Raw genomic sequence first — 15,130 nt, 5'->3', positions numbered from 1 at the left:
TGCTGGGACGCTGCAGAACACAAAAGGGAAGGCCGTGGGTCTCTGCAGAGGAGCCATGACCTGGCAGTACTCCAAGTGCCTTGGTATTCCACAGTCCTCAGGCCACTCAGCAGGACCAACAATCAATCCACTCTTGCAACCATTGGGCCCATCTGTGGAAATCCTAACATCCAATGGCACATCTTAGTATGGGTGAATGCCTACCGTCCTGAGATATCCACAGCCATGCTCGGCAACATGCACCCGCCCCAATTTTTCCAGTTCTCCTTAGCACATCGAGTCATCAGACAATGCGAAGGTTTTCTTCTCTGCCAAAAGCCAGCCTTATGCTGCAACTGCACCTGAGAAGTGGACAGAAATCACGCAGGTTTCTAAATTGCACCAGGGTCCTCAGAGAACATGATTTTTGTGAACACTTAACCTGGGCGTGAGCCTGGAACCTGCTTCCCAAGTACCACTATCCCTTACCGAAAACTGATTGTGTGTCTCACAGCACGACTGAAGGAAGTTCGCACGTACGTTGCTCAGTGTGTGAGAGGCTATATGTGTGTATTCACACGTGTGGGCGTGTGTGACTGTGACTGTGCACGAGGATGAGTTTGTGGATTCCTGTGTGTGCCGCTAAATACGCGTCTTGGTCTCTGGGTGTCCCTGTTGCCCTTTGCAGACGCCTCTAACAGTAAACGTCATAGTTAATACACAGCACTCTGGTTGGACCCCCAAGTGAAAGGAGAAAGACCCCTGTCAGCTTCATGAGGCCGCATGCGAACTTTGACCCCCAGGCTGTCGAAATAGGCCACAGACTCCCACTCTCCCACAGCCACGCCTTCTGACCAAAGCACAAAGACTGGACGAGACCTCCCTCCCGGCCGTGGGTGTCACACCTATGTGGACCTGGAGATCCTGCCACCTACCACCACATCTGATGTGCCCTTGGTGTCACTCCCAGTGCTCCCGGAAGCAAGGTAAACTCCCATGGGCGGGCTGACACCGACCTGCAGTTGCCGACAGGCACGATGCAGCCTGGCACTTCTCAAGGGGTTAATGGACTTCGGCCCAAATGCCTCATCTCGACAACTAGACCAAATCACTTTCCATGACCCCTTGGGAAGCCCTCAATGGGAAGTGTTGGGCTTTAGCAACCATGACACAGGTTGGAACCCCACAGCAGAAATTAGGCCACCTTCCCGGCCACGTAGAGGCAAGCTTCCAACTGGTAGGGTTTGCGGCCCTGAGCACTGAGGAAACGCTCAAACGCTACACAGCCTCGTCCTAAGTGCCCTCCTCCTGCCTGCAGGGCGACTCGACTCTACTTGAAGCCACAGACATCATGCGAACACGGAGACACTGAACAGCAGGGAAGACACACCTCAAGCCTGTCTGCTTTGATGATGCCCACCCCACACCATGCATCCTGGCAATTCTCCACTGCCACAGCGACACTACCGAGGAACTCACAGTGATCAAAGGCACTTTCCCCGAGGACCACAGACAGACTTTCAACGGAAAACCTTTGCCACACGAGGGGACCTGGAACCTTGAAAGGGCACAGTGGCTCTCCACGACAGTACGCCTGGTGTTGCAACAGTGCCCCCACCTCTGTCCCCCCAACGGACTGCTCCAGATAAAACTCTGGCTGTTCGCAAGCCGAGTCATGCCCCCCCGGGAGAAGGACTTTCGCTTTGCACATTCCCAAACAAGGGAACAAAGCGGCCAAAGGGGATGTTCGCATAACTAAACATCCTCCAAGGAGGCCAGCATATACGCGTCACCATGTCAATCTTTTTATGTCTCGCAAGACACCCTTTGAGTGTCTTTCCTCTGGCAATGGGATTCCAAATCTACACAGTTACCTACCTCACCTCATCCACCTGAACTGCTAAAGACATCCCCTCCATAGGCAGCTGATGCCAGCCAATCACGAACATGACACATCCTTGGGAAGCCGAGGCCAGCCCCTGCAACCCAATTATGATAGCCTAATCCACGACATCACAAAGGACATGTCCACATCATCCCTTACCTTCCTGTGCGGGCCATCAGTGATCCACGCAGGTTTAAATTCAGCACTTGTTCCTGTCCCCACTCCACGATGACCCACTTGGCATCAACACTGTGCCGGGAGTTAAAGTAGAGAATCAAACAAGGGCAGCAGCGAGGCCTAATCCTTCAGCCGCTTTACTCCGATGCCCAACCGAGCTCACCGCTGCCCATTGCTCCAGCCTCACTAGGCACTCGAGAACCTCACCGTGAAAAACGCAAGAACAGGGAGGTCCACAGACCTGTCCTGAGATTCAAGGCACCAACCAGGGACGCTTGCTCATTTTGGCTTCCAGAAACAACCCCCAAAATGGCATGCACGAAGCGTGATCCTGGCCAAAACTCACCTCCCAACTGCAAGCTAACTGGGCCTAGACCAGCACACACTCCGACTCTTAAGACCAGCAGGAGAGCCTGGCCCCTCGCATTCCCTCAACAACCATTCAGCAGCGACCCGGGATTCACAGATAACACAGCTTATGTGCAGACACGGTCAACCCTCAGACAGGAGCCCCTCCAATACTGGAGTCCTTGGTGGTGTTTGCATGCATGTCGGCGGGAGAGGCTGGCCCTCATTCTGAACTGTCCTCTCCCCCTGAGAGAGGAAACGTGCTGAACCTCAGTTTCGATGAGGAGACGGTAGAGTGTTCTCACTCATTTGGTTCAGATTTTCCAAGAAATGCATGCAAGGGTGTCATCATCGATCCAAGCACATGCTGGGACGCTGCAGAACACAACGGGGTGTGCGTGGGTCTCTGTACAGGAGCCATGAGCCTGGGCTACCTCAAAAGCCTGGAGAATCCACAGCCATCAGGCCACTCAGCAAGAGGAAAAATCAAACCACTCTTGCAGCCATTGGGCCCGTCTGAGGAAAACCTAATACCTAATGGCACATTTGGGGTGCTTGAATACCTACCATCCTGAGTTATCCACGACCATGCTCGGGGACATGGGCCCGCCTCACTTTTTTCAGTTCTCCTTAGCACGTCCAGTCATCAGAGCACACGAAGGTCTTCTTGTTTGTGCCGACGGCCAGCCTTTCCCAGCAACTGCCCCTGAGAAGTGGACAGAAATCACCGAGGCTTCATAAGTGGACCGGTGTCCTCAGAGGACATGATCCATAAAAACATTTACCTGGCCTTGAGCTCTGAAACTGCTTCCCAAGGACCTCTATCCCTTACCGAGAATTGACTGCATGTCTGATAGTACGACTGCAGGAAGTTAGGCACATACGTTGGCCGGTGTGTGAGAGGCTGTATATGTGTGCTCACGTGTGTGGGCATGTGTGACTGTGACTGTGCATGCGGACGTGCTTGTGGGTTTCTCTGTGTGCCGCTGAATACGCGTCTTGGTCTCTGTGTGTCCCTATGGCCCTGTGAAGAGGAGTCCAACAATAAAAGAAATAGTTTAAACACAGCACCCTGGTAAGACCCCCAACTGAAAGGAGAAAGACCCCTGTCAGCTTCAAGAGGCCGCAGGCACACTTTGACCCCCAGGGTCTGTTGAAATATTCCATGGACTCCCGCTCTCCCACAGCCACGCCTTCTGACAAAAACACACAGCCTCGACGAGACCTGCCTCCGGGCCTTGGCTGTGACATCTCCGTGCACCTTGAGACTCTGTCAGCTACCAGTATATCTGATGGGCATTTGGGGTCACTCGCAGCACTTCCGGAAGCAAGGGAACTCCCATGGTCGGGCCGACACCGACCGGCAGCTGTCTACTGCCAAGATGCAGCCTGAAACCACTCAAGGGGCTAAAGAACGTGGGCCCACGTGCCACTTCTCGCCAACTAGGCCTAATCACTTTCCATTGGCCCGTGGGAATGCCCACCACTGGAAGTGGCGGGAGTCAGCCTCCATGACCCATGTCGGATCCCCATGGCAGAGACTATTCCACATGCCCAGCCACGTCTCAGGCAGCTCCCATCTTGAATGTTCACGGCCCTGACCCTTAAGGAAACTCTCAAACCCTTGAAAGCCTCGTCCTACGTGCCCTCCTCCAGCCCACAGGGCGACACGACCGTACTGGAAACCACAAACATCTTCAGAACACGGGAACACTGAACACCAGGGAAGACAGACCACAAGCCTGTCTCCTTCGTTGATGCTGATCCCACCCCATGCATCCTGGAAATTCTCCACTGCCACAGTGACACTACCGAGTAACTCACATTGATCAAAGGCATGGTCCCCGAGGACCACAGACAGACTTGCAACGGGAGACCTCTGCCATGCGAGGGGACTTGGAAGCCTGAAAGGGAAAAGTGTCTGGCCACGGCAGCACAGCAGGTATGGCAATGGGACCCCCATCTCTGCCCCACCAATGGACTGCTCCAGATAAAACTCTGGCTGTTCGAAAGGCCTGCGTGATACACTGGCCGGTCGCGTCATTCCCCCACGGGAGAAACACTTTTGCTTTACACATTGCCAAACAAGGGAACAAAGCGGCCAAAGGGGAAGTTCACATAACTCAACTACCTCCAAGGAGGCAGGCACAGACGCCTCACCATGTCGATCTTCCCTACTTCCCTCAAGACACCCTTTGGGTGTCATTCCTCGGGCAACGGGATCGCAACTCTACACAAGTTACCTACCTCAACTCACCCACTTGAACTGCCAAAGCCATCTGCTCCATAGGCAGCTTATGCCAGCCCATCACGAACAAGACACATTCTTGGGAAGCTGAGGCCAGCGACTGCAACCCAATGATGACAGCCCATCCCACGACATCACACAGGACCTTTTCTCATGATACCTTACCTTTCTCTCCAGGCCAGGAGCCACCACCCAGGCTGAAATGCTTCACTCGATCCACACCCCACTCCACGAACATCCACTTAGAGCCAACAGTGTGCCGAGAACTTCAGCAGAGGAGCTGACAGGGGCAGCACTGAGGCCTAAACCATCAGCCCCCTTCCGCCATCGCCCAACTCCAGCCCACGCCCACCCACTGCTCCAGCCACACCGGGCAGTCAAGAACCTCACTGCGCGAAACACAACAACAGAGAGGGCCACAGGCCTGGCCTGAGGCTCCAGGCTCCCTCCAGGGAAGCTTGCTCATTTTGGCTTCCATAATCAACCTCGGAAGTGGCATGCACAAAGCGTGATCCTGTCCAAAAATCAACTCTCCAAGCTGCAAGCTTACTGGGTCTATACCAAAACACACTCCGACCCTGAAGACTAGCAGGAAAGCCTGCCCTCTTGCATTCCCTCAACGGCCTTTTAGAAGGGACCGGGGATTCATAGATGACCAAGCTTATGGGCAGACATGGTCGACCCTCAGACAGGAGCCCCTCCAATGATGGAGCCCTTAGTGGTGTTTGCATGCCTGTCAGCAGGGGACGTTGGCCCTCACTCCTAACTGTCCCGTACTCCCGAGAGAGGAAACGTGCTGGACCTCAGTTTCGATGAGGAGACGGTAGAGCGTTCTCACTCATTTTGTTCACATTTTCCAAGGAATGCATACAAGGGTGTCATCATCGATCCAAGCACATGCTGGGACGCTGCAGAACACAAAAGGAAAGGCCGTGGGTCTCTGCAGAGGAGCCATGACCTGGAAGTACTCCAAGTGCCTTGGGAATCCACAGTCCTCAGGCCACTCAGCAGGACCAACAATCAATCCACTCTTGCAACCATTGGGCCCATCTGAGGAAATCCTAACATCCAATGGCACATCTTAGTATGGGTGAATGCCTACCGTCCTGATATGTCCACAGCCATGCTCGGCAACATGCACCCGCCCCAATTTTTCCAGTTCTCCTTAGCACATCCAGTCATCAGACAATGCGAAGGTTTTCTTCTCTGCCAACAGCCAGCCTTACGCTGCAACTGCACCTGAGAAGTGGACAGAAATCACGCAGGTTTCTAAATTGCACCAGGGTCCTCAGAGAACATGATTTTTGTGAACACTTAACCTGGGCGTGAGCCTGGAACCTGCTTCCCAAGTACCACTATCCCTTACTGAAAACTGATTGCGTGTATCACAGCACGACTGAAGGAAGTTCCGCACGTACGTTGCTCGGTGTGTGAGAGGCTGTATGTGTGTATTCACACGTGTGGGCGTGTGTGACTGTGACTGTGCACGAGGATGACTTTGTAGATTCCTGTCTGTGCCGCTAAATACGCGTCTTGGTCTCTGGGTGTCCCTGTGGCCCTTTGCAGACGCCTCAAACAGTAAACGTCATAGTTTATACACAGCACCCCGGTTGGACCCCCAACTGAAAGGAGAAAGACCCCTGTCAGCTTCATGAGGCCGCATGCGAACTTTGACCCGAAGGCTGTCGAAATAGGCCACAGACTCCCGCTCTCCCACAGCCACGCCTTCTGACCAAAGCACAAAGACTGGACGAGACCTCCCTCCCGGCCGTGGTTGTCACACCTATGTGGACCTGGAGACCCTGCCACCTACCACCACATCTGATGTGCCCTTCGGGTCACTCCCAGTGCTCGCGGAAGCAAGGTAACCTCCCATGGGCGGGCTGACACCGACCTGCAGTTGCCGACAGGCACGATGCAGCCTGGCACTTCTCAAGGGCTTAATGGACTTCGGCCCAAGTGCCTCATCTCGCCAACTAGACCAAATCACTTTCCATGACCCCTTGGGAAGCCCTCAATGGGAAGTGTTGGCTTTAGCAAACATGACACAGGTTGGAACCCCACAGCGGAAATTAGGCCACCTTCCCGGCCACGTAGAGGCAAGCTTCCAACTGGTAGGGTTTGCGGCCCTGACCACTGAGGAAACGCTCAAACGCTACACAGCCTCGTCCTAAGTGCCCTCCTCCTGCCTGCAGGGCGACTCGACTCTACCTGAAGCCACAGACATCATGCGAACACGGAGACACTGAACAGCAGGGAAGACACACCTCAAGCCTGCCTGCTTTGATGATGCCCACCCCACCCCATGCATCCCGGCAATTCTCCACTGCCACAGCGACACTACCGAGGAACTCGCAGTGATCAAAGGCACTTTCCCCGAGGACCACAGACAGACTTTCAACGGAAAACCTTTGCCACACGAGGGGACCTGGAACCTTGAAAGGGCACAGTGGCTCTCCACGACAGTACGCCTGGTGTTGCAACAGTGCCCCCACCTCTGTCCCCCCAACGGACTGCTCCAGATAAAACTCTGGCTGTTCGCAAGCCGAGTCATGCCCCCCCGGGAGAAGGACTTTCGCTTTGCACATTCCCAAACAAGGGAACAAAGCGGCCAAAGGGGATGTTCGCATAACTAAACATCCTCCAAGGCGGCCAGCATATACGCGTCACCATGTCAATCTTTTTATGTCTCGCAAGACACCCTTTGAGTGTCTTTCCTCTGGCAATGGGATTCCAAATCTACACAGTTACCTACCTCACCTCATCCACCTGAACTGCTAAAGACATCCCCTCCATAGGCAGCTGATGCCAGCCAATCACGAACATGACACATCCTTGGGAAGCCGAGGCCAGCCCCTGCAACCCAATTATGATAGCCTAATCCACGACATCACAAAGGACATGTCCACATCATCCCTTACCTTCCTGTGCGGGCCATCAGTGATCCACGCAGGTTTAAATTCAGCACTTGTTCCTGTCCCCACTCCACGATGACCCACTTGGCATCAACACTGTGCCGGGAGTTAAAGTAGAGAATCAAACAAGGGCAGCAGCGAGGCCTAATCCTTCAGCCGCTTTACTCCGATGCCCAACCGAGCTCACCGCTGCCCATTGCTCCAGCCTCACTAGGCACTCGAGAACCTCACCGTGAAAAACGCAAGAACAGGGAGGTCCACAGACCTGTCCTGAGATTCAAGGCACCAACCAGGGACGCTTGCTCATTTTGGCTTCCAGAAACAACCCCCAAAATGGCATGCACGAAGCGTGATCCTGGCCAAAACTCACCTCCCAACTGCAAGCTAACTGGGCCTAGACCAGCACACACTCCGACTCTTAAGACCAGCAGGAGAGCCTGGCCCCTCGCATTCCCTCAACAACCATTCAGCAGGGACCCGGGATTCACAGATAACACAGCTTATGTGCAGACACGGTCAACCCTCAGACAGGAGCCCCTCCAATACTGGAGTCCTTGGTGGTGTTTGCATGCATGTCGGCGGGAGAGGCTGGCCCTCATTCCGAACTGTCCTCTCCCCCTGAGAGAGGAAACGTGCTGAACCTCAGTTTCGATGAGGAGACGGTAGAGTGTTCTCACTCATTTGGTTCAGATTTTCCAAGAAATGCATGCAAGGGTGTCATCATCGATCCAAGCACATGCTGGGACGCTGCAGAACACAACGGGGTGTGCGTGGGTCTCTGTACAGGAGCCATGAGCCTGGGCTACCTCAAAAGCCTGGAGAATCCACAGCCATCAGGCCACTCAGCAAGAGGAAAAATCAAACCACTCTTGCAGCCATTGGGCCCGTCTGAGGAAAACCTAATACCTAATGGCACATTTGGGGTGCTTGAATACCTACCATCCTGAGTTATCCACGACCATGCTCGGGGACATGGGCCCGCCTCACTTTTTTCAGTTCTCCTTAGCACGTCCAGTCATCAGAGCACACGAAGGTCTTCTTGTTTGTGCCGACGGCCAGCCTTTCCCAGCAACTGCCCCTGAGAAGTGGACAGAAATCACCGAGGCTTCATAAGTGGACCGGTGTCCTCAGAGGACATGATCCATAAAAACATTTACCTGGCCTTGAGCTCTGAAACTGCTTCCCAAGGACCTCTATCCCTTACCGAGAATTGACTGCATGTCTGATAGTACGACTGCAGGAAGTTAGGCACATACGTTGGCCGGTGTGTGAGAGGCTGTATATGTGTGCTCACGTGTGTGGGCATGTGTGACTGTGACTGTGCATGCGGACGTGCTTGTGGGTTTCTCTGTGTGCCGCTGAATACGCGTCTTGGTCTCTGTGTGTCCCTATGGCCCTGTGAAGAGGAGTCCAACAATAAAAGAAATAGTTTAAACACAGCACCCTGGTAAGACCCCCAACTGAAAGGAGAAAGACCCCTGTCAGCTTCAAGAGGCCGCAGGCACACTTTGACCCCCAGGGTCTGTTGAAATATTCCATGGACTCCCGCTCTCCCACAGCCACGCCTTCTGACAAAAACACACAGCCTCGACGAGACCTGCCTCCGGGCCTTGGCTGTGACATCTCCGTGCACCTTGAGACTCTGTCAGCTACCAGTATATCTGATGGGCATTTGGGGTCACTCGCAGCACTTCCGGAAGCAAGGGAACTCCCATGGTCGGGCCGACACCGACCGGCAGCTGTCTACTGCCAAGATGCAGCCTGAAACCACTCAAGGGGCTAAAGAACGTGGGCCCACGTGCCACTTCTCGCCAACTAGGCCTAATCACTTTCCATTGGCCCGTGGGAATGCCCACCACTGGAAGTGGCGGGAGTCAGCCTCCATGACCCATGTCGGATCCCCATGGCAGAGACTATTCCACATGCCCAGCCACGTCTCAGGCAGCTCCCATCTTGAATGTTCACGGCCCTGACCCTTAAGGAAACTCTCAAACCCTTGAAAGCCTCGTCCTACGTGCCCTCCTCCAGCCCACAGGGCGACACGACCGTACTGGAAACCACAAACATCTTCAGAACACGGGAACACTGAACACCAGGGAAGACAGACCACAAGCCTGTCTCCTTCGTTGATGCTGATCCCACCCCATGCATCCTGGAAATTCTCCACTGCCACAGTGACACTACCGAGTAACTCACATTGATCAAAGGCATGGTCCCCGAGGACCACAGACAGACTTGCAACGGAAGACCTCTGCCATGCGAGGGGACTTGGAAGCCTGAAAGGGAAAAGTGTCTGGCCACGGCAGCACAGCAGGTATGGCAATGGGGCCCCCATCTCTGCCCCACCAATGGACTGCTCCAGATAAAACTCTGGCTGTTCGAAAGGCCTGCATGCTACACTGGCCGGTCGCGTCATTCCCCCACGGGAGAAACACTTTTGCTTTACACATTGCCAAACAAGGGAACAAAGCGGCCAAAGGGGAAGTTCACATAACTCAACTACCTCCAAGGAGGCAGGCACAGACGCCTCACCATGTCGATCTTCCCTACTTCCCTCAAGACACCCTTTGGGTGTCATTCCTCGGGCAACGGGATCGCAACTCTACACAAGTTACCTACCTCAACTCACCCACTTGAACTGCCAAAGCCATCTGCTCCATAGGCAGCTTATGCCAGCCCATCACGAACAAGACACATTCTTGGGAAGCCGAGGCCAGCGACTGCAGCCCAATGATGACAGCCCATCCCACGACATCACACAGGACCTTTTCTCATGATACCTTACCTTTCTCTCCAGGCCAGGAGCCACCACCCAGGCTGAAATGCTTCACTCGATCCACACCCCACTCCACGAACATCCACTTAGAGCCAACAGTGTGCCTACAACTTCAGCAGAGGAGCTGACAGGGGCAGCACTGAGGCCTAAACCATCAGCCCCCTTCCGCCATCGCCCAACTCCAGCCCACGCCCACCCACTGCTCCAGCCACACCGGGCAGTCAAGAACCTCACTGCGCGAAACACAACAACAGAGGGGGCCACAGGCCTGGCCTGAGGCTCCAGGCTCCCTCCAGGGAAGCTTGCTCATTTTGGCTTCCATAATCAACCTCGGAAGTGGCATGCACAAAGCGTGATCCTGTCCAAAAATCAACTCTCCAAGCTGCAACCTTACTGGGTCTATACCAGAACACACTCCAACCCTGAGGACTAGCAGGAAAGCCTGCCCTCTTGCATTCCCTCAACGGCCTTTTAGAAGGGACCGGGGATTCATAGATGACCAAGCTTATGGGCAGACATGGTCGACCCTCAGACAGGAGCCCCTCCAATGATGGAGCCCTTAGTGGTGTTTGCATGCCTGTCAGCAGGGGACGTTGGCCCTCACTCCTAACTGTCCCGTACTCCCGAGAGAGGAAACGTGCTGGACCTCAGTTTCGATGAGGAGACGGTAGAGCGTTCTCACTCATTTTGTTCACATTTTCCAAGGAATGCATACAAGGGTGTCATCATCGATCCAAGGACATGCTGGGACGCTGCAGAACACAAAAGGGAAGGCCGTGGGCCTCTGCAGAGGAGCCATGACCTGGAAGTACTCCAAGTGCCTTGGGAATCCACAGTCCTCAGGCCACTCAGCAGGACCAACAATCAATCCACTCTTGCAACCATTGGGCCCATCTGTGGAAATCCTAACATCCAATGGCACATCTTAGTATGGGTGAATGCCTACCGTCCTGATATGTCCACAGCCATGCTCGGCAACATGCACCCGCCCCAATTTTTCCAGTTCTCCTTAGCACATCCAGTCATCAGACAATGCGAAGGTCTTCTTCTCTGCCAACAGCCAGCCTTACGCTGCAACTGCACCTGAGAAGTGGACAGAAATCACGCAGGTTTCTAAATTGCACCAGGGTCCTCAGAGAACATGATTTTTGTGAACACTTAACCTGGGCGTGAGCCTGGAACCTGCTTCCCAAGTACCACTATCCCTTACTGAAAACTGATTGCGTGTATCACAGCACGACTGAAGGAAGTTACGCACGTACGTTGCTCGGTGTGTGAGAGGCTGTATGTGTGTATTCACACGTGTGGGCGTGTGTGACTGTGACTGTGCACGAGGATGAGTTTGTGGATTCCTGTGTGTGCCGCTAAATACGCGTCTTGGTCTCTGGGTGTCCATGTGGCCCTTTGCAGACGCCTCTAACAGGAAACGTCATAGTTTATACACAGCACCCTGGTTGGACCCCCAACTGAAAGGAGAAAGACCCCTGTCAGCTTCATGAGGCCGCATGCGAACTTTGACCCAAAGGCTGTTGAAATAGGCCACAGACTCCCGCTCTCCCACAGCCACGCCTTCTGACCAAAGCACAAAGTCTGGACGAGACCTCCCTCCCGGCCGTGGGTGTCACACCTATGTGGACCTGGAGATCCTGCCACCTACCACCACATCTGATGTGCCCTTGGTGTCACTCCCAGTGCTCCCGGAAGCAAGGTAAACTCCCATGGGCGGGCTGACACCGACCTGCAGTTGGCGACAGGCACGATGCAGCCTGGCACTTCTCAAGGGCTTAATGGACTTCGTCCCAAGTGCCTCATCTCGCCAACTAGACCAAATCACTTTCCATGACCCCTTGGGAAGCCCTCAATGGGAAGTGTTGGGCTTTAGCAACCATGACACAGGTTGGAACCCCACAGCGGAAATTAGGCCACCTTCCCGGCCACGTAGAGGCAAGCTTCCAACTGGTAGTGTTTGCGGCCCTGACCACTGAGGAAACGCTCAAACGCTACACAGCCTCGTCCTAAGTGCCCTCCTCCTGCCTGCAGGGCGACTCGACTCTACTTGAAGCCACAGACATCATGCGAACAAGGAGACACTGAACAGCAGGGAAGACACACCGCAAGCCTGTCTGCTTTGATGATGCCCACCCCACACCATGCATCCTGGCAATTCTCCACTGCCACAGCGACACTACCGAGGAACTCACAGTGATCAAAGGCACTTTCCCCGAGGACCACAGACAAACTTTCAACGGAAAACCTTTGCCACACGAGGGGACCTGGAACCTTGAAAGGGCACAGTGGCTGTCCACGACAGTACGCCTGGTGTTGCAACAGTGCCCCCACCTCTGTCCCCACAACGGACTGCTCCAGATAAAACTCTGGCTGTTCGCAAGCCGAGTCATGCCCCCCCCCCCGGAGAAGCACTTTCGCTTTGCACATTCCCAAACAAGGGAACAAAGCGGCCAAAGGGGATGTTCGCATAACTAAACATCCTCCAAGGAGGCCAGCATATATGCGTCACCATGTCAATCTTCTTTATGTCTCGCAAGACACCCTTTGAGTGTCTTTCCTCTGGCAATGGGATTCCAAATCTACACAGTTACCTACTTCACCTCATCCACCTGAAATGCCAAAGCCATCCCCTCCATAGGCAGCTGATGCCAGCCAATCACGAACATGACACATCCTTGGGAAGCCGAGGCCAGCCCCTGCAACCCAATTATGATAGCCTAATCCACGACATCACAAAGGACATGTCCACATCTTCCCTTACCTTCCTGTGCGGGCCATCAGTGATCCACGCAGGTTTAAATTCTGCACTTGTTCCTGTCCCCACTCCACGATGACCCACTTGGCATCAACACTGTGCCGGGAGTTAAAGTAGAGAAGTAAACAAGGGCAGCGGCGAGGCCTAATCCTTCAGCCGCTTTCCTCCTATGCCAAACCGATCTCACCCCTGCCCATTGCTCCAGCCTCACTAGGCACTCGAGAACCTCACCGTGAAAAACGCAAGAACAGGGAGGTCCACAGACCTGTTCTGAGATTCAAGGCACCAACCAGGGACGCTTGCTCATTTTGGCTTCCAGAAACAACCCCCAAAATGGCATGCACGAAGCGTGATCCTGGCCAAAACTCACCTCCCAACTGCAAGCTAACTGGGCGTAGACCAGCACACACTCCGACTCTTAAGACCAGCAGGAGAGCCTGGCGCCTCGCATTCCCTCAACAGCCATTCAGCAGGGACCCGGGATTCACAGATAACACAGCTTATGTGCAGACACGGTCAACCCTCAGACAGGAGCCCCTCCAATACTGGAGTCCTTGGTGGTGTTTGCATGCATGTCGGCGGGAGAGGCTGGCCCTCATTCCGAACTGTCCTCTCCCCCTGAGAGAGGAAACGTGCTGAACCTCAGTTTCGATGAGGAGACGGTAGAGTGTTCTCACTCATTTGGTTCAGATTTTCCAAGAAATGCATGCAAGGGTGTCATCATCGATCCAAGCACATGCTGGGACGCTGCAGAACACAATGGGGTGTGCGCGGGTCTCTGTACAGGAGCCATGAGCCTGGGCTACCTCAAAAGCCTGGAGAATCCACAGCCATCAGGCCACTCAGCAAGAGGAAAAATCAAACCACTCTTGCAGCCATTGGGCCCGTCTGAGGAAAACCTAATACCTAATGGCACATTTGGGGTGCTTGAATACCTACCATCCTGAGTTATCCACGACCATGCTCGGGGACATGGGCCCGCCTCACTTTTTTCAGTTCTCCTTAGCACGTCCAGTCATCAGAGCACACGAAGGTCTTCTTGTTTGTGCCGACGGCCAGCCTTTCCCAGCAAGTGCCCCTGAGAAGTGGACAGAAATCACCGAGGCTTCATAAGTGGACCGGTGTCCTCAGAGGACATGATCCATAAAAACATTTACCTGGCCTTGAGCTCTGAAACTGCTTCCCAAGGTCCTCTATCCCTTACCGAGAATTGACTGCATGTCTGATAGTACGACTGCAGGAAGTTAGGCACATACGTTGGCCGGTGTGTGAGAGGCTGTATATGTGTGCTCACGTGTGTGGGCATGTGTGACTGTGACTGTGCATGCGGACGTTCTTGTGGGTTTCTCTGTGTGCCGCTGAATACGCGTCTTGGTCTCTGGGTGTCCCTGTGGCCCTCTGCAGACGCCTCTAACAGTAAACGTCATAGTTTATACACAGCACCCTGGTTGGACCCCCAACTGAAAGGAGAAAGACCCCTGTCAGCTTCATGAGGCCGCATGCGAACTTTGACCCGAAGGCTGTCGAAATAGGCCACAGACTCCCGCTCTCCCACAGCCACGCCTTCTGACCAAAGCACAAAGACTGGACGAGACCTCCCTCCCGGCCGTGGTTGTCACACCTATGTGGACCTGGAGACCCTGCCACCTACCACCACATCTGATGTGCCCTTCGGGTCACTCCCAGTGCTCCCGGAAGCAAGGTAACCTCCCATGGGCGGGCTGACACCGACCTGCAGTTGCCGACAGGCACGATGCAGCCTGGCACTTCTCAAGGGCTTAATGGACTTCGGCCCAAGTGCCTCATCTCGCCAACTAGACCAAATCACTTTCCATGACCCCTTGGGAAGCCCTCAATGGGAAGTGTTGGGCTTTAGCAAACATGACACAGGTTGGAACCCCACAGCGGAAATTAGGCCACCTTCCCGGCCACGTAGAGGCAAGCTTCCAACTGGTAGGGTTTGCGGCCCTGACCACTGAGGAAACGCTCAAACGCTACACAGCCTCGTCCTAAGTGCCCTCCTCCTGCCTGCAGGGCG

The 15,130-nt window shown here is 54.3% G+C and overlaps 5 non-coding genes across 5 annotated transcripts; all 5 read right to left on the bottom strand.

Moving 5' to 3' along the window:
* Positions 1–2,654: 2,654 nt before the first annotated feature.
* Positions 2,655–2,747, bottom strand: LOC137749756 (small nucleolar RNA SNORD116). The gene has a single exon (XR_011070271.1). It is a non-coding gene; the product is annotated as a small nucleolar RNA SNORD116 (small nucleolar RNA).
* Positions 2,748–5,435: 2,688 nt separating this feature from the next.
* LOC137754330 (small nucleolar RNA SNORD116) lies at positions 5,436–5,528 on the bottom strand. The gene has a single exon (XR_011071814.1). It is a non-coding gene; the product is annotated as a small nucleolar RNA SNORD116 (small nucleolar RNA).
* A 2,661-nt stretch (positions 5,529–8,189) lies between these two features.
* Positions 8,190–8,282, bottom strand: LOC137749749 (small nucleolar RNA SNORD116). The gene has a single exon (XR_011070270.1). It is a non-coding gene; the product is annotated as a small nucleolar RNA SNORD116 (small nucleolar RNA).
* A 2,688-nt stretch (positions 8,283–10,970) lies between these two features.
* On the bottom strand, positions 10,971–11,063 carry LOC137754326 (small nucleolar RNA SNORD116). The gene has a single exon (XR_011071812.1). It is a non-coding gene; the product is annotated as a small nucleolar RNA SNORD116 (small nucleolar RNA).
* A 2,666-nt stretch (positions 11,064–13,729) lies between these two features.
* On the bottom strand, positions 13,730–13,822 carry LOC137749747 (small nucleolar RNA SNORD116). Its single transcript, XR_011070269.1, has one exon. It is a non-coding gene; the product is annotated as a small nucleolar RNA SNORD116 (small nucleolar RNA).
* Positions 13,823–15,130: the final 1,308 nt, after the last annotated feature.

This window comes from Eschrichtius robustus, chromosome 1 (genome assembly GCF_028021215.1).
Source record: "Eschrichtius robustus isolate mEscRob2 chromosome 1, mEscRob2.pri, whole genome shotgun sequence".
Classification (NCBI taxonomy): domain Eukaryota; kingdom Metazoa; phylum Chordata; class Mammalia; order Artiodactyla; family Eschrichtiidae; genus Eschrichtius; species Eschrichtius robustus.
The sequence above is the reverse complement of the archived record's forward strand: the minus strand, read 5'-3'. Positions and strand labels throughout refer to the sequence as shown.